At 42.3% G+C, this 25,178-nt stretch overlaps 1 pseudogene; it reads right to left on the minus strand.

Annotated features, from left to right (window-relative positions):
* LOC111957048 (paired box protein Pax-3-like) overlaps positions 1-1,704 on the minus strand; it is a 39,247-nt pseudogene extending 37,543 nt beyond the window's left edge.
* Between the last annotated feature and the right edge of the window lie 23,474 nt (positions 1,705-25,178).

Here is a 25,178-nt window from a genome sequence, read left to right on the forward strand (position 1 = left end):
CAAGTGGCAAGGATGCAGGAAACATTTCATTAGGCCTATGATTGCTATTGCACTTTTTTAAAATATATATAAATTAGGCTACACCGTGCCTAACTTCTGTTGAGTTTAATATTTTACTTGATCGTTTTCAAAACCCATGTTTTGGTAGTCTGTAATAATATGGTGCTGAAAGTGCGCKTAAAATAAGGTCTTATAAATTAAATATGTATTCGGAATAATGAATAGCATATGACAATAAATGATACCATACAAAACTGTTAATTATTATATATCCTTTTAGTTTAACGGCCTGTCATCCCCAATTACATGTATCCTGTTAGTGGCATGTTGAGGTGCAGCCCGTTAAGTTGAGCTTGACAGAGACATTGCTGCTATACAGTCCGGTTCTAGGGCCCTCACCTTGGGTTTGCTGCCTCCGATGGACCCGGGCCTGATGGAGCCTGTCTCCTGGTARCGGCACAAGATTTTGGACACGCATCCATGGGAGACTCGGAGCTGGCGGGAGATGACACAGGGTCGGATGCCGTGGTGGGCCATCTCCACGATCTTGTGGCGGATGTGGTTGGGCAGGGGTCTGCCGTTGATAAACATCCCACCGAGCTGGTTCACCCGGCCCTGGCCTAACGGGGTAGAGACTGGACGGAGGGAACGCATTTCATTCAATAACAACAACAAAAGTAAACCACAGCAGCAGCAACAAAAAAAAAAGCCTAAACAATCAGGCCTATATTTATTTATTTAACGTTTATTTATCCTATCTCAGTGAAAGGGGCTATATTTTTCAAGAGAGACCTGTTGCAAGAAAATATGTTAATAACATACCATTTGATCTCGGTCTTTTGCTAAATGTTTATTTGTTCTTGTTATTACATAGGTTAGACTTAATTGATGGTGCACAATGTAAATCAATATAAAATGTATAACAAGAGCATTGTTGATGTTTTGAGATCAACTGCTACTATGTTAATTCAATTGAACCAGGGATTGCTATAAACTGTTTATGGCTTAGTAGGCTAGTMTAGGCTACTTACAGTTTCCAATAAGCATCCTACACATTTAGGGAATACATCAACTTTGATTCACTTGTCAAAATGTTAGTTCYTGTGTAGGCCTACTGTTAATTGTCTGTTAAAAGGCCACAGTAAGACAAGTATTTATATATGAACAACAGTTTTGCAGCTGTTCAAAGTTGACACAATATCAACACTTGCTTTCTGATTGAATCATTAACAAACAAACAAAATCTTCCAATACGCAAGAAACATGCACTTGGTTCCATTTGCAATAGCCTACCTTCAAGAGAGTAGCCTCCCCGCGGGTAGTTTTGGTGTGGGTTCGGGCGCATCATCCTCGGTATGCCCCCCGCTAGTGCTGTCATGCCTCCTAAAACTCCGCCAACGATGCCTTGCTCTCGACCAAATCAACACCAACCCGCAAACTTCTGAAATATTCTGGGATCCACAAAAACGTATAGCTTAAAGGCCTACACGGTGGCTTCGATGGAGCAACAGGACAGCCTCCACGGGTTGCTTCGTCAAAATAACAACATGCAAGAAAAAACACAAGTTAAATCCTTGGAGAATGGTGCATTTGTCGATATCCAACGTGGAGTGTGAAAATATTGACAAAGCAATGTTTGCCTCTGTTGAAAGTGAAGGCCGCTTAGTTGGAGTTGTTGTTGACACTTTATCTGAATTGAGAAGATGGGTGGAAGTGAAACATTTTATAAGTTGTTGCTCTCCTTTCTCCTCAGTCCTTCCAGGCCTCTGATTGGCTTAGAAAGGCGAATCCCAGAGGCGCTGAGGGTGTATTTTGATTGGCCGACTGTTTTCTGTAGTGACCTCACGGGTTCAAGGCGTTGTGTTCTGAGTCTTGTGGTGCCCCCGAGCTTTTGCTTTCACAGAATCTGATCCACGATCAGCCCTCCAGTCATCAACGGTAAAGGCTATATGGTCCAACCATGTTGATGGATGAAGATGCGCCTTTTAGTGAAGGCTACGCTACCCCCTGTAAGTCACCAGTCACCAATGTATTACTTCATTATGATGTGACTATTTCATAACATCATTGCACATACACCATTTTCTGCCTGTGAAAGAACACGCACACGAACATACACACACACTCACACTGTTTGCTATGCACAGTGATTTTACAAACAGGAATTTATTGTAGTATTTAGACAGTAGTGCACTAATTAGAATAGACGGAGCTATGCGACCCAGCAGGGTGTGACGCCTGGAGTGCAGTAAAGTTGTCTGTAGCGAAAGAAAGTACAATTGTGTGAAGACATTATTTATAACTTCATGAGTGTCAAATGCCCCCCACCCCCCTTCTTTTATCACTCTCTCTCTCTATCTCACACCCGCGCAGACGCACTTCCACATGCACCACACACCACACACACACACACACACACACACACACACACACACACACACACACACACACACACACACACACACACACACACACACACACACACACACACACACACACACACACACACACACACAACACGCAACACACACACACACAGACATACAGCCACCCCAGCTCACATATATGTTTTTTTGAAAGTTGTGGGAACTTATGTTTTTGATTTCATATTGGTTGTGGGAARGAATCCACATGTTTCCTTACTGGTAAAACTGAACGTTTTTTAAACATTCTGAGAACAGAAGTGAACATGTTGCCTGTTCTGAGAATGTTAATTTTTAGGTTGCAMGGAGGTTCCTTGAATGTTTTACTCTGGTTCCTTGAACGTTTTCCTGGGAGGTTTTATTAACGCTCTGAGAATGGTTTTTGAATAACTTCCTTAAAACTTTCACTGAATGTTTCAATAAGACTTTAAATAACACCGCTAGCTTATTTTGYGTTAACTTTTTTTTGAACTCCAAGCACAGATAGGACACATGGAAATTCATTTCCATAGGCATCAATCATGCAAGAGCATTTATTTTTTATTGTGACACGGAATCAGTGAGATTCAAACCTATGATCTTATGTTCTCTATCCATGGAAWTAGTCCACTGCACTATGAGGATGGAGCTAGCATGAAATGTTTTTTTAAGCATACAATGCTGTTAATTTTTGTCTATTCAAACAGAACCCATTTCAAAGGAAACAAGTGTAACGGATGTGAAATGGCTAGCTAGTTAGCGGGTACGCGCTAATAGCATTTCAATCGGTTACGTCACTTGCTCTGAGACCTGAAGTAGGGTTTCCCCTTGCTCTGCAAGGGCCGTGGCCTTTGTGGAGCGATGGGTAACGATGCTTCGTGGACGACCGTTGTTGATGTGTGCAGAAGGTCCCTGGTTCGCGCCCGTGTCGGGGCGAGGGGACGGTTTAAAGTTATACTGTTACATTGATGCTGTTGACCCGGATCACTGGTTGCTGCGGAAAAGGAGGAGGTTGAAAGGGGGGTGAGTGTAACGGATGTGAAATGGCTAGCTAGTTAGCGGGTACGCGCTAATAGCATTTCAATCGGTTACGTCACTTGCTCTGAGACCTGAAGTAGGGTTTCCCCTTGCTCTGCAAGGGCCGCGGCTTTTGTGGAGCGATGGGTAACGACGCTTCGTGGGTGTCAGTTGTTGATGTGTGCAGAGGGTCCCTGGTTCGCGCCCGTGTCGGGGCGAGGGGACGGTTTAAAGTTATACAAGCACTCATTATTAAGATCAGGTGTGGCCAATTCGTGGGCGCAACCAACACACCTGAACACACTTAACCAGATAGAGGATAGAGAGAGTTTCGTTGATGCTGAGGACTGAATATACATGTTTTTAAATAACATTCGTYGAACGTTCTTGGAAAACTTTTCTTGTGGTGTTTATGGAACATTTTCTTCAAGTTCTGAGAACGGAATGTTTGTTTTTAAGTAACATTCTTAGAATGTTCACCGAACATTYCTAAAGTTTTCTTGTGTTTTTTTTTGGAAAGTTTGCTTAACGTTCCCGAAATAATTTGAGAACATGACTTGAAATAGAACCATGAGAGAACTGGTAGTAAACYTTATGCTGAAGTAGCCTACTGAAATTCCCATAGAAGAACGTTATTTCTAAACTTTCTTGGAACAATTTGAGAACATGACTTTAAATAGAACCACGAGGAAAACTATAGGAAATGGTATGGTGAAGTACTGATATTACCACAGAACAATGTTGTTTCTTAAAGTTCTCTGAACTTTTCGAGAACATTCCCAATGTTAAACCAGTTGGTGAACGTTCCTGGAACATTACCAACATTTAAATGAAATGTAACCATATTTAAACTTTTAGGAAACGTTCTGTTAAAATCCTTAGGACTCTATTGACACACCTGTGAGTCAATCTAATTAACATGATAAACAAATCCCCTTCAAAATCTGCCAGTTTAAGCTAGAGATATGTTTTTGTTGCATGGTCTGTGTCCCAATCCACCGCATCTGCCTGTCGGCCTTCAGCATCTGCGGTGGAAAGTGGCACTGCTACAGCATTGTTTGTCAGACCAGGAGACATCCCTAAAATCTGACATTTGTAGCGACCCCCACAAGCCCCACGGGACTCATCTGAAGTCGGTACCGGTTGATGTGTCAACTTCCGTTCGTAGCGTCTGAACCGTTTGGGCTACAAACTAATATGACCCCCACTATGGAAAGGGGGGACTCCGTTTTGCTCTACTACCCCACAAGTGTCACGGGACTCATCTGAAGGTAACCCGTGCCGGTTTAAAATATGAATGGATGTTTGAAGGTAGTTTTGTAGCAACAATAGAAATTGGTTAAATATGTGTCCAAAAAACGAAATCCCCATCCCCGGCTTAGACTTTTAGTGGTTAAAGTAATGAAATACCCAAGAAAATAACTTTTTTTTTTGTCAAGTTCCTTAATTCCTTAAATGTMCTGAGAATGCCAGCAACTATCCTGCACCGTTCCCAGAAAGTTGTGGGAAGGCAAAATAACCATAGGACGACAACGTTCTCACCAAGCTCTAAGAAACATATGGTTCTCTGAACGTTATGTGTGCTAGCTGGGACTTGTACCCCATTCAGAAGTTTTTGTGGAGGCTCATTGAACAAGTCATGTCAGTCAAAAAGCTTCTCCCATTCACCACTCCAATCAATCAAAGGTATGGAGATCATTCCAAGCCAAGCCATTGAGTTCTAACAAAACAACGATTTTTRCCCCTCCAAATTCCACATTGACACTTACCCTAATATTAGCCTATCCACCGACTGTTTAGGTCACATTTACAATCAGTGAACTGAACGAAAATACAGTTTTGTATTAGGATACTTATAAGAGAGGTATAGGCTACTTACTTGTGAGGTCGTGGCTGTTTTAGGGCCTGGAATATAGTAACCGATCAACAATTCATAATCACTTGGCGAAGTGCATGAAAGGGCAACATGTCAAGGCATATCAGTTGATAGAAACTATTAATATAGGCTATTCTGTGTGCTCTTACAGGCCTATAGGAATTTAGTCAATCCCAACAGATTGAGCCCTACAACATTACTGTGGTTGACATTAACCACAGTTTAATTTTGTTGGCAAAAATACTTCTATGTATAAACAACAGAAAAGTTCGAGAGTGGTTTTCCTTTGGAATATTGGATGGCATCATTGCCATCTTCACGTCTCTGTGTGCGCACCCGGGCGCGCCGCGACCCTTAATAACCGGTGATTATGGAGCGTTTCGGTCCCAGGTGCTCTCTAACCAGATTAGGGCCGTCACCGTGGCGCGAGGAGCCGCCACACCACCGGGCAAACTGGAGGCTCTACAAGGGAGAGCGTCATTAGTTATGATTTTAATTGACATTGCTGGAATAGCTGAATAATAATAAATGCTTCTGATGAGAAGGCCCTATGCCTAAAGCCAATCATACCCTATTTGCATAATGGTGTCACCTTTTTATTAATGGGAATAATTTAGGCCTACGTCGTTTTTAGCAATGTCCTTGAGTTGTTCAAAAAGAGCAACTTATTGTTTCTTATTCATATTTCTATGTATTTATAAATAAATAGGCTATTATTGTTATTATAATTATAATTAATATTATTATTGTAGTCCTTATWATTATTTAATAATAACCATTTATATTATTAACTTTTTTCTCACAATGATAACAATGGAGATAAACTAGTAGTCTTAATAATAATCGTTAACATTCGTATTGAATAACCATTACCTCTACTACGTTAAAATCATTAGGTAAATATTTGGACCATAATAAAGTTCGTTTTTCACTTATCTTTTAACCATGTGGCTGTCGTGTTTCTCACCTGAAATCTAATACATCTAACAGACGAAGAATTATGGTAAGCAAAACGACATCTTAGAGATGGAAATGTGGTATCCCACAGTTAATGAAGGCCTGCATTGACATTCAGCTTTTTGGGAACCGAAAAGACTCTTCCAAATGTTTTCTTTCTACAGGAACGCACAGACAATGGAACGCAGGAGGGAAATATGGTTTGGACACGGGAGTCCTTTCACGTGCAAAAGGAGGAATTGCTCTCTTTCTCTCAGTTTCAACACAGAAGTCTACATGCGGAACTTCTTCCATGGTCGCCTAATGGTCGACTAATTCAACATTAGGACCATGCATGACCCACGGTTCAACCACACGTTGGTGTAACACATGCGTGCAAATGGTCGATTATTGACACAGAGACACGAGAGTTCATTTGACTGTAGCCTTGTTGAACTGTGACAATTAGCCATGTTTGATGGTCAGAGACATATGCTGCTCAGGCATAGGGCCTATTCCAAATAGGTCAATGGAGAGCGTTAGGCTATTTGTGATCATGAGGATTGTTAGAACATTTGTCGGTAGGCTACAATGTACTAATATGGTAGAAGTTATATAGAATTGTCACAATATCTGATAATACGATTATTGATATTTTGGCATAGGCCTTCAATTAGAAGTTGTAAAAAGTAACCTTCAAATATTGCATTACCAAAACAATTTGGACTGTTAATTAAGTAGGATGATACAATGATAATGATATACCTAATAATAGGCCTAATAATACAAATAATATGCCTAATAATAAAGAATAAGCATACATTGTAAATCAAAACAAATGTTAAAGAAAATAACAACCCATCTAGAATTATAATCGTAAACATCCAGCGAGATAACTAAAACTGTATCTCTGCAGTTTTAAGAAATGGTGTGGCTACTTTTTACAGCGACAACCCCAGCATGCAGCCTGATAATGTTTTTCTTCACAGTGTTTGAGGTGGGATACATTCCCCTTTCCTCCTTCAAAAATACGTCCACGGGACATAAATGACTTACTGAAACTCTATATCGTCATAAAAGAGGGAATGGGGCAAAAACAAAGTTATGATACGAATTTTGATTATCATGAAAGGGATACTGGATATCCGTGTCAAATCAATTAGTGAAGGGGAAAATCCAAGTCAGAAACTCGCTCGATCAGTGAGCAAAATGCATCGAAAAATAAAGACCAAAATGCCTGTGTAGAAAAGAAAACTCAGTCGCGTTCAGTGGGCTCAGAACCAAAATAACCTTAGGATGTATCAGAGAGCAAAATAAGGACGAGTTGGCCTTATCTCTGTCACTCATAGGCCGGGAGTAAAGAAGATCATTAGAATAAGGGATTTGGTCTGGTTCTGATTTTAAAATTCTGTAATTTTCGATAGGTCCACATCTCATGGTATTTAGCTTAATTTCTTTCTTGACGAGTTGTTCTTTTAATTATGAATGCTGACTCGTTTGTGGACATCCTGGCCAATTGTAGCCTAATATAAATATTATATTGTTCAAAGGTCTAGTACAATTTGACCCTTTTATAACAACATTAAATCAGTATAAATCAGAAAGATGTCACTATTGGAGGTTTGGAGTTTTTCTTTTTGATGGCCCCTCTAAGTCAGTATTTACAATGTGGGAACCTTATCATTCCCACATTACGATGACAGATGACAACTGAATGCCCTGCGTTTACAGTGGGCACTTGTTGCTGTGATTGCTTTACAAACTGTTTTCAGGTCATTAAAATAACTAGGGAATGGTTGTAAAGCCATTTCCCATTTACTTTGAGTGTAAAACCGATTAATTAGTCCACAGAGACATGTTAGCCACTGTGACAGGGGACGTAATTCCCACAGGAAATAATAACATTATCTTATCTACACCAACTCGCACCTATTTTTGTGTATACTGTCCTCGAGATATGAGAATATATTAAAACGATAGCATATAGACCTACCAGCATAGTCCAGTCAGAACGTTAGCTATATATGCAGACGTGGGATCTTTGCAAAAAGATTGCAAACAAAGAATAGTTTCTAAGGATTAAATAGTATTATGGTTACACTGTATTTGAACCATTTGGTCATTTGTCAATTAGTTGCCCATATAGCCTGTAAGCTTATTCAACAATGGCTAATTTATCTCTGGTGTTTGAAATGGTCAATTACATGCAATCTGAGGCCCTACAACCGAAGCTCAAACGGGGGATATTTTGCATCAGTGAGCCTACAGTGCCTTCAGAAAGTATTCATACCCCTTGACTTATTCCACATTTTGTTGTGTTTAATTCAAAATGGATTAAATGTATGCTTTTCTCACCTGTCTACACACAATACCACATAATGACAAAGTGAAAAAATGTTTTTAGACGTTTTAACACATTTTATAAAATACATAAATATCTATTCACACCCCTAATTCAATACATGTTAGAATCACCTTAGGCAGCGAGTCTTTCTGGGTGTCTCTAAGCACTTTGCACACCTGGATTGTACAATATTTGCACACATTCTTTTTTAAATTCTTCAAGCTCTGTCAAGTTGGTTGTTGATCATTGCTAGACAGCCATTTTCATGTCTTGCCATATATTTTAAAGACGATTTAAGCCCAAACTTTAACTAGGCCACTCAGGAACATTCAATGTCATCTTGGTAAGCAACTCCAGTGTAGATTTGGCCTTGTGCTTTATGTTATTGTGGTGCTGAAAGGGGAAATAATCTCCCAGTGTCTAGTGGAAAGCAGACTGAACCAGGTTTTCCTTTGGGATTTTGTCTGTGCTTAGCTCCATTCCATTCATTTTTTTATCCTGAAAAACTCCCCAGTTCTTAACGATTACAAGCATACCCATAACATGATACAGCCACTACTATGCTTGAATATTTGGAGAGTGGTACTCAGTAATGTGTTGTATTGGATTCGACCGAAACATAACACTTTGTATTCAGGACAAAAAGTTAATTGCTTTGCCACATTTCTTGCAGTATTACTTTAGTGGCTTGTTGCAAACAAGATGCATGTTTTTTAATAGCTTTATTCTATACAGGCTTCCTTCTTTTCACTCTGTCAATTAGGTTAGTATTGTGGAGTAACTACTTTCTGAAGGCACTGTATGTGGGACTAGGTGAGTGGGAGAAAGAGAAGAAGAAYGGGAGATGAGTAGAGGGGCATTTGTTAACCCAGAGCCCTCAGGCCATGCAGCAGGATGACTATGGATGATGACTGGGGACAGTGGTGAGTTTGTAGTTTATTGTCCCTATGGTGAACTCATATGGCTACCTACATCCCCCATTCATAGCCCTCCATCCCTACCCCCAGGCTACTGTGTGAGCCCCTTGGTCCTCCTCCTGTACCCTAAACTAAACCATAAGCCCTCAGGTGACCTTTAGCCCAGTAGGAGCCTGGATCATTCTCTCTCTGATGTTGGCACCTTGATGTCAACTGTCATTGTTAACTGGTTAACTTTGGATTAGTGACACTACTGTAATACTGAATCACATTCTGTAGAACAATCACGTGATGTATGTCAATTTCAGCAAATGGGTTAGTGTGTGTGTGTGTGTGTGTGTGTGTGTGTGTGTGTGTGTGTGTGTGTGTAGTGGTGCGTGTGCATAGTGATATGTGTGTGTGTGTGGTGTGTAAGGTTAGCTCTAGCCTTTTGGGGACCCTAAGTGAGATTTGGTTGGGGGGGCCCACCAAGCTGGTAAAAATTACTGTGGCCCCTCTCTTGATTGCGGAAGGAAAAATCAAAGTTTAGCAATTTTATAACAAATTTTATGCAATTCTACTCATGTTGTCATGGGACAAAGATACATTTTTGTAGTTTTAAAGCTAATTCCATGCAATTATATTGCAACCTCATTATTTAGGGCTCCTGAGTGGCGCAGTGGTCTAAGGCACGGCATCTCAGTACAAAGAGGTGTCACAACAGTTCCTGTTTCAAATCCAGGCTGTATGACATCCGGCTGTGATTGGGAGGCGCACAATTGGCCCAGCATCGTCTGTGTTTGGCCGGGTTAGGCCGTCATTATAAATAAGAATTTGTTTTTAACTGACTAGTTAAATAAAGATTTAAAAAATACAAATATCAATTTTGCCATGSGGTGGAGAGATTTTTTGGCAGTTTTAAAGCAAATTTCTTGAAATTCTACACATTTTGCCATGACTTATGCTCTGTTAATGATATCTGAGTGAGAGTGACTAACAGAATCAATGGGCACGTGCCCTGCGTGTCCGGTCAGTATTCGGCCAATGTTACTACAAGTTTAGATAATGGGCTAGACTAAATTACCAATCTAAAAATTGTTAGCTGGGTGACTGTCAGTGACTGACAAAACAATAGAAAAACTGCTGAAACACAACCAAAATCTACTATTCTCACTCTCAACAGTAAGTTGAGCCTCCGACTGAGTTCCTTTGGGTCTGGGGCCACCGGTCACTAAGCAACCACTGACGTCACTTATTCCTGGAGTCGGCCCTGTGTGTGCCTGTGTTTTCTTCTTTTGTGGGTGCACATGTGTGTACAAAAAATACTTATGTGTTGTAGTGCAAATGGAAATGTTCCACCATTTAACCAGTTCTGCCTCTCATTGACCTGTAACCTAATACCTTTCACCATTGTGGCAGTAGATATCCTCCCATCAACACTGAACCCCATATCTCTCCCTGATCTGATTGTGAATAATGTCATTATTACATCTCTCCATCTAGGGATCTCCATGGAAAATGTGTTATAATTTTGACAATATTGACTTTGACAGGGAATGTATTTCCCACCATGAGAATGGGAAATTGGATATCAAGTAAACGATGTGGGTAGCCTACAATCTGTGCTTGATGATGTGGAAAACCCTGCATTCACAGGAGGTTGGTGGCACCTTAATTGGGGAGAACGGACTCGTGGTAATAGCTGGAACGGAATAGGTGGAATGGCATCAAGTACATCAAACATGCCATTCCATGAACTCCGTTCCAGCCATTATTATGAGCCGTCCTCCCCTTAGCAGCCTCCACTGCCTGCATTGGTCTCTTTAGAAGACCAGAACATGATGCCAGAACATGGGGGCTCCTGAGTGGTGCAGTGGTCTAAGGCACTGCATCGCAGTGCTAGCTGTGCCACTAGAGATTCTGGGTTCGAGTCCAGGCTCTGTCACAGCTGAACGGGAGACCCATGAGGCGGTGCACAACTAACTAGCCCAACGTCGTCCAAGTTAGGGAAGGGTTTGCCTGGCAGTGATGTCCTTGCACCATTGACTCCTGTGGTGGGCTGGGTGCAGTGCATGCTGACACAGTTGCCAGGTGTTTCCTCTGACACATTGGTGTGGCCAGGTTAAGTGGGCATTGTGTCAAGAAGCAGTGCAGCTTGGTTGGGCTGTGTTTCAAAGGATTYTTGACCTTTGCCTCTCCTGAGTCTGTACGGGAGTTGCAGCGATGAGACAAGACTGTAACTACAGTACCAATTGAATACCATGAAATTGGGGAGGGAAAAAATGGGATAAATGTATTTTTTTTATTTGATTTAAGAACATAAAACAATGCATTCTGTCAGTGTGAAGGCTTCTGGGTAAGCCTATAGTAGTAGTGTTCCCTATGACCCAAGACTGTGATAAGCACATCATGCAGCATCACTGAGCTGGACAGAACTCAGTAGTTTCATTTTCGAATGTTGTAAATGTATGAGCCACCGGAGGGTGCCAGTGGTAAGCCTAATTCTTATGTGAGCCTGAGATTGAGGGTGGCAATGTAGACATACCAATCAATATGAACTACAAATACACATTCCCTTATTCAATAATGCCAGATCAGAAAGGAGAGAAAGGACTTGCAAGCCATGACTCAAGGATCACTTTTATTAAAATGATAACACTTGAGCACTGACTGAATCAGTGTCATCTGAATGGCTAAATGTACTCTTAAATCTCCAGCCGGTACAGCCAGGAGCCTGGTTCCTATCTAGATTACTTCCTAGGTTCCTACCATCTAGGGAGTTTTTCCTAGCCACTGTGCATCTGCATTGCTTGCTCTTTGGGGTTTTAGGATGTATTTCTGTAAAGTACTTTGTGACTACTGCTGATGTAAAAAAGGGCATTATAAAATACATGATTGATTTATTGATTGAAGGGCTACATCCCAGGGTCCGGCTGACTGAGAAACTGCTCTAAAACCTTTCTGTCATCAAGTAGTACATAACAGTCAGGACAGAGGACACTTTATTCTTTGGTTAATGTGAATATGGGTGACACATTTGCGTTTAGACAGGTAACCCAATTCTGATATTTGTTTCACTAATTGGTCATTTGACCAATCAGAACAGCTCTGAAAAAGAGCTGATGTGAAAAATCTGATGTGATTGATCAAAAGACCAATTAGCGGAAAACATCAGAATTGGGCTGCCTGTGTGAACACAGCCAGAACACACAATCTGAATATGAGTCATGATGACCTAGCCTACATTCATTGTGATATGACAGGCCCACCAGAGGCAGAGGAGGAACACAATACCTACATTTACACAGGCAGCCCAGTTCTGATCTTTTGCCCAATTATAGGCAAAATATCTGATATGATTGGTGAAAAATTGGGCAAAACATCAGAATTGGGCTGCCTGTGTAAACGTAGCTAATGTTATGCAATACTAAATAGGGCAGACATACAACATTATTTAATTGGTCCAATTCTGAAGTGGAATCGCTTGCCTGTTAATCAGGCTACCCAAAGGAGTGTATTATGGCTTACTTTGTGTATAACAAACCTAAGCATATATAATAGGCTTTAGCCTACACTTAAACTGACCCGTCGATACATTAATACATTGAAGTGAATACATTTGAAAGGTAATCTCATAAAACATTTAAATGTCTCCGGCTGGCATTGGACGAGGCAGAATGTCCGGGTTCCGGGTCAGGTCTGTATCTCAGCCAGCACACCAACCACGTGATAACAACAGAGAACATGGTCATGGTGCTGCGCCGACTGGAGACGGGGGGGTTGCTGAAGTTATGTACGAATATGAGTCCCAGAAACAGCAGCACAAGCATCGAGACGAAGGCGGAAATGGAGCTCACACAGCCTGTGGTCAGTGTGATGCGCCTGCAGTTCGGACAGCTCTCGTATCCCGCACTGTCATACGAGTCCGTGGAAGCGYCATTACCTCTAGCCACAGCTACATACCGGCTATCCCGTTTGGTTCGTGCGTTCTTCTCCTCCCGGTGGTACGCGGCGGTGAGCACTGGGTGCAGAGGAGGAGGATACGGTGGCAGGCTGTCTTACGGGAGACTGTCATTTTGGATGTATAACGGATAAGCGTCGGTGACTGTAATGTTTTTGAGGAGGTTGTGGCGACAAAGAGGGCATGTTTAGCCTACATGCTTTAAGGCCTAGGCTGCTCAAAATAATTAATGATGTGATCAGATGATTTCCAACGCCTCTCCCCCGGGTTTACACAGACGCAGGGAGCTCCATTCCCGCCATTCTGCGTGGTTTTGACAGCATCAAATACCAGAATAGTGCTAGAATACGATAATAGGTCTACGACGTGAGGGTAATTTGATGTGTTAATTCCGTCGCGGTAAAGAGGAAGCGGCACCTGGAGCGCTCTCTCTCACAGCGGATAAGACAGAACAGCATTCATTCACGGTTCACCCGCTGCTTCAATTTGGCATGAACCAGAATCTAGACTAGAGTCGTTACCCCGGTAGAGCTGTTTGGATCTGGGGCTCAACTGGAGCACTGGCACAACCTGGAAATAGTGCCAGATTAGGCTATATCAGATTATGCAGGTTTAATAAACCCGTTTAGATTTGTTGCATGCTTAAACGAATTAACCCTTGCATAACACCTAATCTATCCTCCTGCCAAGTGCCTATTTGCATAGCCTAGCCTATTTGCACAATCAAAAAACAATGGTCCTGTTCTTCGTTTTAGAAATAATCAAGAGTCTCCATTTCTTTATTGTGATCAGGCTGCGCACCACTGTTTTACATATTTCAGCACCATGTTGGGTGGAAAGCACCAGTGCTTCTAATCACCACCATGCGATAACACCTGTGATGTGTAATGAGGAGCAACCAGATGCTGACTTGACACCTTTATGGAATTGCTTATTCCATTTACTAATAATGTGTAACGGATGTGAAATGGCTAGCTAGTTAGCGGGTACGCGCTAGTAGCGTTTCAATCAGTTACGTCACTTGCTCTGAAAKCTATTAGTAGTGTTGCCCCTTGCTTTGCAAGGGCCGCGGCTTTTGTGGAGCGATGGGTAACAACGCTTCGTGGGTGTCAGTTGTTGATGTGTGCAGAGGGTCCCTGGTTCGCGCCCGAGGTCGGGGCGAGGGGACGTACTAAAGTTATACTGTTACAAATGCACCCATTAAGAAATTTACTGTAAAAACTGTTAAATCTGCGTGGATTYATGATGAATTGAAAAATTTGATGATTGAGAGGGATGAGGCAAAAGGAATGGCAAATAAGTCTGGCTGCAAGGCCAATTGGTAAACATGCAGTAAATTGAGAAATAATTTGACTAAACTGAACCAAAACAAGAAGAAACAAAGATAAATAATATAAAGAATGATAGTGAAAAGCCTTGGAGCACCTTAAATGAACATTTTCTTTGAATCAGATGGCTCATTCATCTCAAAACCCATTAATATTGCCAAATACATGAATAGTTTTTTCATTGGCAAAATTAGCAAATTTAGGCATGACATGCCAACAACAAGTTCTGAACATACAAATCCCTGCATAACTGATCAAATTATGAAAGACAAACATTGTCATTTTGAATTCTGTAAAGTGAGTGTGGAAGAGGTGAAAAAATGATTGTTGTCTATCAACATTGACAAGCCACCTGGGTCTGACAACTTTGATGGAAAATTGCAGAGGATGATAGCGGATGATATTGCCATCTCTTCCATATAAGCCTACAGGAAAGTGTGTGCCCTCATGCCTGAAGGGATGCAAAAGTCATTCTGCTACCGAAGAATAGCATCCTTTACTTGCTTAAACAGCCTACCAATTAACCTGTTACCAAACCTTAGTAAACTTTTGGGGATAAAAATGATGTTTGACAAGATACAATGCTATTTCACAATAAACAGATTTTCAGCACGTTTATAGGGAAGGGCATTCAACATGTACGGCATTGACACAAATTACTGATGATTGACTGAGAGAAATTGATAATGCAAAGATTGTGGMAGCTGTTTTGTTAGACTTCAGTGCAGCTTTTGACATTATTGATCATAATCTGCTGCTGGAAAAACGTGTGTGTAATGGCTTTACATCCACTGCTATATTGTGGATCGACAGAACATAGACTGTGTTCTTTAATGGAAGCCTCTCCAAACATAATCCAGGTAGAGTCAGGCATTCCCCAGGGAAGCTGTCTAGCTGTTACTTTTAAAAATCTTTACTAATGACCTGCCATTCAAATCAAATCAAATGTATTTATATAGCCCTTCGTACATCAGCTGATATCTCAAAGTGCTGTACAGAAACCCAGCCTAAAACCCCAAACAGCAAGCAATGCATGTGTAGAAGCACGGTGGCTAGGAAAAACTCCCTAGAAAGGCTATGAGGGGTGGCCAGTCCTCTTCTGGCTGTGCCGGGTGGAGATTATAACAGAACATGGCCAAGATGTTCAAATGTTCATAAATGACTAGCATGGTCAAATAATAATAATCACAGTAGTTGTTGAGGGAGCAGCAAGTCAGCACCTCAGGAGTAAATGTCAGTTGGCTTTTCATAGCCGATCATTAAGAGTATCTCTACCGCTCCTGCGGTCTCTAGAGAGTTGAAAACAGCAGGTCTGGGACAGGTAGCACGTCCGGTGAACAGGTCAGGGTTCCATAGCCGCAGGCAGAACAGTTGAAACTGGAGCAGCAGCTCGGCCAGGTGGACTGGGGACAGCAAGGAGTCATCATGCCAGGTCGTCCTGAGCATGGTCCTAGGGCTCAGGTCCTCCGAGAGAAGAGAGAGAGAAAGAAAGAAAGAATTAGAGAGAGCATACTTAAATTCACACAGGACACCGGATTAAGACAGGAGAAGTACTCCAGATATAACAAACTGACCCTAGCCCCCTGACACATAAACTATACTGGAGGCTGAGACAGGAGGGGTCAGGAGACACTGTGGCCCATCCGATGATAACCTCCGGACAGGGCCAAACAGGAAGGATATAACCCCACCCACTTTGCCAAAGCACAGCCCCCACACCACTAGAGGGATATCTTCAAAACACCATCCTGAGACAAGGCCGAGTAGCCCACAAAGATCTCCGCCACGGCACAACCCAAGGGGGGGGCCCACCCAGACAGGAAGATCACGTCAGTGACTCAACCCACTCAAGTGACGCACCCTCCTAGGGACGGCATGAAGAGCACCAGTAAGCCAGTGACTCAGCCCCTGTAATAGGGTTAGAGGCAGAGAATCCCAGTGGAGAGAGGGAACCGCAGGCAGAGACAGCAAGGGCGGTTCGTTGCTCCAGAGCCTTTCCGTTCACCTTCACACTCCTGGGCCAGACTACACTCAATCATATGACCCACTGAAGAGATAAGTCTTCAGTAAAGACTTAAAGGTTGAGGACCGAGTCTGCGTCTCTCACATGGGTAGGCAGACCATTCCATAAAAATGGAGATCTATAGGAGAAAGCCCTGCCTCCAGCTGGTTTGCTTAGAAATTCTAGGGACAATTAGGAGGCCTGCGTCTTGTGACCGTAGCGTATGTGTAGGTATGTACGGCAGGACCAACTCGGAAAGATAGGTAGGAGCAAGCCCATGTAACTCTTTTTGTAGGTTAACAGTAAAACCTTGAAATCAGCCCTTGCCTTAACAGGAAGCCAGTGTAGGGAGGCTAGCACTGGAGTAATATGATATTTTTTTTTGGTTCTAGTCAGGATTCTAGCAGCCGTATAGCACTAACTGAAGTTTATTTACTGCTTTATCCGGGTAGCCGGAAAGTAGAGCATTGCAGTAGTCTAACCTAGAAGTAACAAAAGCATGGATTAATTTTTCTGCATCATTTTTCGGACAGAAATTTCTGATTTTTGCAATGTTACGTAGATGGAAAAAAGCTGTCCTTGAAACAGTCTTGATATGTTCGTCAAAAGAGAGATCAGGTCCAGAGTAACGCCGAGGTCCTTCACAGTTTTATTTGAGACGACTTTACAACCATCAAGATTAATTGTCAGATTCAACAGAAGATCTCTTTGTTTTCTTGGGACCTAGAACAAGCATGTCTGTTTGTCCGAGTTTAAAAGTAGAACGTTTCAGCCATCCACTTCCTTATGTCTGAAACACAGGCTTCTAGCGAGGGCAATTTGGGGCTTCACGATGTTTCATTGAAAGTACAGCTGTGTGTCATCCGCATAGCAGTGAAAGTTAACATTATGTTTTCGAATGACATCCCCAAGAGGTAAAATATATAGTTTGAAAACAATAGTGGTCCTAAAAACGGAACCTTGAGGAACACCGAAATGTACAGTTGATTTGTCAGAGGACAAACCATTCACAGAGACAAACTGATATCTTTCCGACAGATAAGATCTAAACCAGGCCAGAACTTGTCCTTGTAGACCAATTTGGGTTTCCAATCTCTCCAAAAGAATGTGGTGATCGATGGTATCAAAGGCAGCACTAAGGTCTAGTAGCACGCGGACAGATGCAGAGCCTCGGTCTGACGCCATTAAAAGGTAATTTACCACCTTCACAAGTGCAGTCTCAGTGCTATGATGGGGTCTAAAACCAGACTGAAGCATTTCGTATACATTGTTTGTCTTCAGGAAGGCAGTGAGTTGCTGCGCAACAGCTTTTTCTAACATTTTTGAGAGGAATGGAAGATTCGATATAGGCCGATAGTTTTTTATATTTTCTGGGTCAAAGTTTGGCTTTTTCAAGAGAGGCTTTATTACTGCCACTTTTAGTGAGTTTGGTACACATCCGGTGGATAGAGAGCCGTTTATTATGTTCAACATAGGAGGGCCAAGCACATGAAGCAGCTCTTTAAGTAGTTTAGTTGGAATAGGGTCCAGTATGCAGCTTGAAGGTTTAGACCTTTTCTATTCTCTTTTGCTRGTCCTCCCGGTTTTGACCCTTGACTGTTTTCTCGACTCTGTACCTGCCTGCCTGACCGTTCTGCCTGCCTGCCACACTGTACCTCCTGGACTCTGAACTGGTTTTGACCTTTTGCCTGTCCACGACCATTCTCTTGCCTACCCCTTTTGGATTATTAATAAATATCAAAGATTCAACCATCTGCCTCCCGTGTCTGCATCTGGGTCTTATAGTACGAACCTTATAGTACGAACTGGCCATGACAGACCCGGCAGACTTGGACCAGCTCCGCCACACTGTCTCCCTGCAGSGAGCCACCATTGGGAGGCATGAGGAGCTACTGCTGGACCTTTTGGAAGGGCTTCGTTCCCTGACGGAACGCCATGACCAAGGGCTCAAGGCTATCATGGAGCTATCAGTGAGTTAGCTCATAGGCAGCCTTCCACCTCTTAGACCTCCCAACCATTCAGTAACCTGTCTACTATCAGTGGTGGGTTTGTACAGCCTACCCCGGCTCCCCGAGAATCCCGCTTCCTGAGCGATATTCTGGGGATCCTGGAACCTGCCAGAGTTTTCTTTCTCAATGCGCCCTTATTTTTGAGGTGCAGCCACCTTCATTCTCTTCGGACCGGTCGAAGAAAGCATATATTATTATTACGCTAATGTCGGGAAGGGCGCTCCCCTGGGCTATGGCAGTTTGGGAGCAACAATCCGCCATTTGTCGCCATCTGGAAGATTTCATGGCAGAGGTTAGGAAGGTGTTCGATTCTTTGGTATCCGGGAGAGAGGCGGCCCGAAAACTACTTGAGTTACGTCAAGACTCCCGTAGTGTGGCAGACTACACAGTAGATTTTCACACGTTGCCCGCCGAGAGTGCCTGGAATCCGGAGTCCCTATTCCATACCTTCCTTCACGGACTTTCAGAGGAAATAAAAGATGAGCTAGCAGCTCGGGAGTTACCACTGGGCCTCGATTCCCTTATCATCCTTACTCTTAGGATTGATGGGCATCTACGGGAATGCAGGAGTGAGAGGAGGTCTGGTCTTGGGCACACTCGTTCATCCGCTGCTGCTCGTTCATCTCCAAAGAAATCCGGAAGTCCCCGAAGGCTGTATTTCCGAGAAGACCTGAAGCCACCCGAGGTCCCTCGAGAATCATTGGCGACGGGTGAGTCAGATACACCAGAACCTATGCAAGATTTTGTGGGCACCGGTGCAGAGGAGCCTTCCTCTGCACCGGTGCCCAGTCCAGGCACGGCGTTCTACCCGGCTCCATGGCCGGACCCGTGGTCTGAGCGGGGGCAAAGTCCCGCACCAGAGCCGCCACCGATGCTGGGTCCGCGGGATGAGCGGGTTCTTCGTCCCGCACCAGAGCCGCCACCGATGCTGGCGGATCCGCGAGCGGAGTGGGTACTTCGCCCCGCACCGGAGCCGCCACCGACGCTAGATGCCCACCCGGACCCTCCCCTATAGAGTCAGGTTTTGCGGCCAGAGTCCGCACCTTTGGGGGGGGGTACTGTCACGCCCTGACCATAGAGAGCCTTTTTATTCTCTATTTTGGTTAGGTCGGGGTGTGACTAGGGTGGGTAATCTAGGTTGTTTTATTTCTATGTTGGCCTGGTATGGTTCCCAATCAGAGGCAGCTGTTTAGCGTTGTCTCTGATTGGGGATCATATTTAGGCAGCCCTTTCCCCACTGTTTTTTTGTGGGATCTTGTTTATGTGTAGTTGCCTGTGAGCACTCCATAGCTTCACGTGTTGTTTGCTCTTTATTGTTTTTTTGTGCATTTCACGAATTAAAAGATGTGGAACCCATATCACGCTGCGCTTTGGTCTGAATGTTATTACGACGATGGTGACATAAACTCAGTTTTTCACAATTCCTGACATTAATTCCTAGTAAAAATTCTCTGTCTTAGGTCGGTTATGATGACCACTTTATTTTAAGAATGTGAAATGTCAGAATTATGGTAGAGAGAATGATTTATTTCAGCTTTTATTTCTTTCATCACATTCCCAGTGGGTTAGTATTAATTCTTAGTGGGTTAATATTAATTAGTATTTGGTAGCATTGCCTTTCAATTATTTATCTTGGGTCAAACGTTTTGGGTAGCCTTCCAAAAGCTTCCCACAATAAGTTGGGTGAATTTCGGCCCATTCCTCCTGACAGAGCTGGTGTAACTGATTCTGGTTTGTAGGCATCCTTGCTCGCACACGCTTTTTCAAATCTGCCCACACATTTTCTATAGGATTGAGTTCAGGGCTTTGTGATGGCCACTCCAATACCTTGACTTTGTTGTCCTTAAGCCATTTTGCCACAACTTTGGAAGTATGCTTGGGGTCATTGTCCATTTGAAAGACCCATTTGTGACCAAGCTTTAACTTCCTGAGTGATGTCTTGAGATGTTGCTTCAGTATTTCCACATAATTTTCATTTTCCTCCCTGATGATGCCATCTATTTTGTGAAGTGCACCAGTCCCTCCTGACAAGCACCCCACAAATGGATGCTGCACTCACGTGCTTCATGGTTTGGGATGGTGTTTCTTCCGGCTTGCAGCGTCCCCCTTTTTCCTCAACATAACTATGGTCATATGGCCAAACTAGCTGATATTTTTTGTTTCATCAGACCAGAAGAATATTTCTCCAAAAAGTACGATCTTTGTCCCCATGTGCAGTTGCAAACCGGTAGTCTGCTTTTTTTATTGGCGTTTTGGAGCAGTGGCTTCTTCTTGCTGAGCGCTTTCAGGTTTAGTCCGATATAGGACTCGTTTTACTGTGGAATATAGGATACTTATTCTGTACCTGTTCCTTCAGCATCTTCACAAGGTCCTTCGCTGTTGTTCTGGGATTTGAATTTTGCACCTTTTCGCACGCAAAGTACGTTCATTTTAGGAGACAGAACACGTCTCCTTTGAGCTGTTGACGGCCGTTTGGTCCCATGGTACCATGTTCTATTGTTTGTACAGATGAACGTGGTACCTTCAGGCGTTTGGAAATTGCTCCCAAGGATGACTTGTGGAAGTCTACAATTTTTTTTCTGGGGTCTTGGCTGATTTCTTTTGATTTTCCCATGATGTCAAGCAAAGAGGAACTGCATTTGAGGGTAGGCCTTGAAATGCATCCAGAGGTACCTCCATGACTCAATGATGTCAATAGCCTATCAGAAGCTTCTAAAGCCATAATATAATTTCCTTGAATTTTCCAAGATGTTTAAAGGCACAGTCAACTTAGTGTATGTAAACTTCTGACCCACTGGAATTGTGATACAGTGAATTATCAAGTGAAATAATCTGTTTGTAAACAATTGTTGGAAATTACTTGTGTCATCTCACAAAGTAGATGTCCTAATGACTTGCCAAAACTATAGTTTGTTAACAAGAATGTGTGGAGGTTGAAAAACGAGTTTTAATGACTCCAACCTACAGTGGGGAGAACAAGTATTTGATACACTGCGATTTTGCAGCTTTTCCTACTTACAAAGCATGTAGAGGTCTGTAATTTTTATCATAGGTACACTTCAACTGTGAGAGACGGAATCTAAAAACAAAAATCCAGAAAATCACATTGTATGATTTTTAAGTAATTAATTTGCATTTTATTGCATACATAAGTATTTGATACATCAGAAAAGCATAACTTAATATTTGGTACAGAAACTTTGTTTGCAATTACAGAGATCATACGTTTCCTGTAGTTCTTGACCAGGTTTGCACACACTGCAGCAGGGATTTTGGCCCACTCCTCATACAGACCTTCTCCAGATCCTTCAGGTTTCGGGCTGTCGCTGGGCAATACGGACTTTCAGCTCCCTCAAAGATTTTCTAACTTCCGACCCCAACTGTATGTATAAATGTGCACACATGAACGCGCGCACACACACACAACCAAAGAGACACACTCCATCGGCCATCCAATTCTTGGCCGACTCTCTTCTCTTATACATCAATGATGGGCTCTTTGCTGCTGGTGAGTCTCTGATCCACCTCTACGCAGACGACACCATTCTGTATACTTCTGCCCTTTTTGGACATCCTCTTGAAGCTAGGGGGCAGAATGTTTATGTTTGGAAAAATAACATTCCCAATGTAAACGGCCTATTTCTCAGGTCCAGATGCTAGAATATGCATATAATTGACAGAGTAGGATAGAAAACACTCTAAAGTTTCCAAAACTGTCCAAATATTGTCTGTGAGTATAACAGAATTGATTTTGCAGGCGAAAACGAGGAAACGAAACTGAGGAAATCCAACCCGGAAGTGACTCTTATTTTGAAAAATCACTGTTCCATTGCCTGCCTTTTGTCCATTTAAAGGGATATCAACCAGATTCCTTTCCCAATGGCTTCCTCAGGGTGTGAACAGTCTTTAGACATAGTTTCAAGCTTTTATTCTGAAAAATGCGAGATTGCGAGATTTATCAAAACGCGTCAGTGGATAGACGGATGTCCTTACATTAGTTCATACACTGATAGCTAGACATTTTCTTTCTCTCCAGTATTGAATAGTTTACTGTCCGGTTGAAATATTATCGATTACTTATGTTAAAAACAACCTGAGGATTGATTATTAAAAACGTTTGACATGTTTCTACGAACTTTACGGATACTATTTGGAATTTTCGTCAAGCCTTGATGACCTGCCTAAGGCTGTGGAATACTGAACATAACGCGCCAAACAAATTGAGTTTTTTTGATATAAAAATAATCTTTATCGAACAAAAGGAACATTTATTGTGTAACTGGGAGTCTCGTGAGTGCAAACATCTGAAGATCATCAAAGGTAAGCGATTAATTTTATTGCTTTTCTGGCTTTCGTGACCAATCTACATTGCTGCTAGGTGTTCTTAATGTTTTGTCTAGTGATCGATAAACTCAAACAAACACTTGGATTGCTTTCGCTGTTAAGCATATTTTCAAAATCTGACAGGATAGGTGGATTAACAACAAGCTAAGCTGTGTTTTGGRATATTTCACTTGTGATTTCATGAAAATAAATATTTTTTGTAATTATTTTTGAATTTGGCTCTCTGCAATTCAACGGTTGTTTACGAAAATGATCCCGTTAAAGGGATCCGTGCGCCAAGTGGTTCACCTTAACAACTCTCCAGACGAGCTTCAATGCCATACAACTCTCCTTCCATGGCCTCCAACTGCTCTTAAATACAAGTAAAACTAAATGCATGCTCTTCAACCGATCGCTGCCTGCACCTGCCCGCCCGACTAGCATCACTACTCTGGACGGTTCTGCCTTAGAATATGTGGACAACTACAAATACCTAGGTGTCTGGTTAGACTGTAAACTCTCCTTCCAGAATCACATCAAACATCTCCAATCCAAAGTTAAATCTAGAATTGGCTTCCTATTTCGCAACAAAGCATCCTTCACTCACGCTGCCAAACATACCCTCGTAAAACTGACCATCCTACCGATCCTCGACTTCGGCGATCATTTACAAAATAGCCTCCAATACCCTACTCAATAAATTGGATGCAGTCTATCACAGTGCCATCCGTTTTGTCACCAAAGCCCCATATACTACCCACCACTGTGACCTGTACGCTCTCGTTGGCTGGCCCTCGCTTCATACTCGTCGCCAAACCCACTGGCTTCAGGTCATCTACAAGACCCTGCTAGGTAAAGTCCCCCCTTATCTCAGCTCGCTGGTCACCATAGCAGCACCTACCTGTAGCACGCGCTCCAGCAGTTATATGTCTCTGGTCACCCCCAAAGCCAATTCTTCCTTTGGCCGACTCTCCTTCCAGTTCTCTGCTGCCAATGACTGGAATGAACTACAAAAATCTCTGTAAATGGAAAACACTTATCTCCCTCACTAGCTTTAAGCACCAGCTGTCAGAGCAGTTCACAGATTACTGCACCTGTACATAGCCCATCTATAATTTAGCCCAAACAACTACCTCTTTKCCTACTGTATTTATTTATTTATTTTGCTCCTTTGCACCCCATTATTTCTATCTCTACTTTGCACATTCCTCCACTGCAAATCTACCATTCCAGTGTTTTACTTGCTGTATTGTATTTACTTCGCCACCATGGCCTTTTTTTGCGATTACCTCCCTTATCTCACCTTATTTGCTCACATTGTATATAGACTTATTTTTCTACTGTATTATTGACAGTATGTTTGTTTTACTCCATGTGTAACTCTGTGTTGTTGTATGTGTCAAACTGCTTTGCTTTATCTTGGCCAGGTCGCAATTGTAAATGAGAACTTGTTCTCAACTTGCCTACCTGGTTAAATAGGTGAAATAAATAAATAAATAAAAATCCTTATCAATGGGAATGAAACCACACAACTGATTGATCATCTGGTGAATTTCAAATGGATATCTTATGTTAGGTTGTATCTGACAAATTGGAGGTAAATGAACACCATACTTTGAATAATGACTTTAAGACATAATTGTATGCTTTCATTGATGTTCTTGTTATTGTATTTTGACAATATCACAGTGCTGAATAGCCATCTCTTTGAAAGGTGAACCCTCAGGTACAGATCATTATTATGATGTCAGTCAGTCTCCTTGTCAGCTTGGAGTGTTGGCTCAAAGTACAGGTTAAGTGTTAAGACTCTGACAGAGCCTCTGAAGGATGTGTGTGTGTGGCATACTCTGTGGGATGTTGTAAAGAAAGCTGACGTGTGTGTGATGTGTGTGCATGCATACATGTTCATGTATCAAATCCAATGTTATTTGTCACAAGCCCCGAATACAACAGGTGTAGGTAGACCTTACAGTGAAATGCTTCCTTAAAAGCCCTTAACCAACAATGCAGTTTTAAGAAAAATAAGTGTTAAGTTTAAAATAGATAAGTTAAAAATAATTAAAGAGCAGCAGTAAAATAACAGT

Source organism: Salvelinus sp. IW2-2015, linkage group LG32 (genome assembly GCF_002910315.2).
Source record: "Salvelinus sp. IW2-2015 linkage group LG32, ASM291031v2, whole genome shotgun sequence".
Lineage (NCBI taxonomy): Eukaryota > Metazoa > Chordata > Actinopteri > Salmoniformes > Salmonidae > Salvelinus > Salvelinus sp. IW2-2015.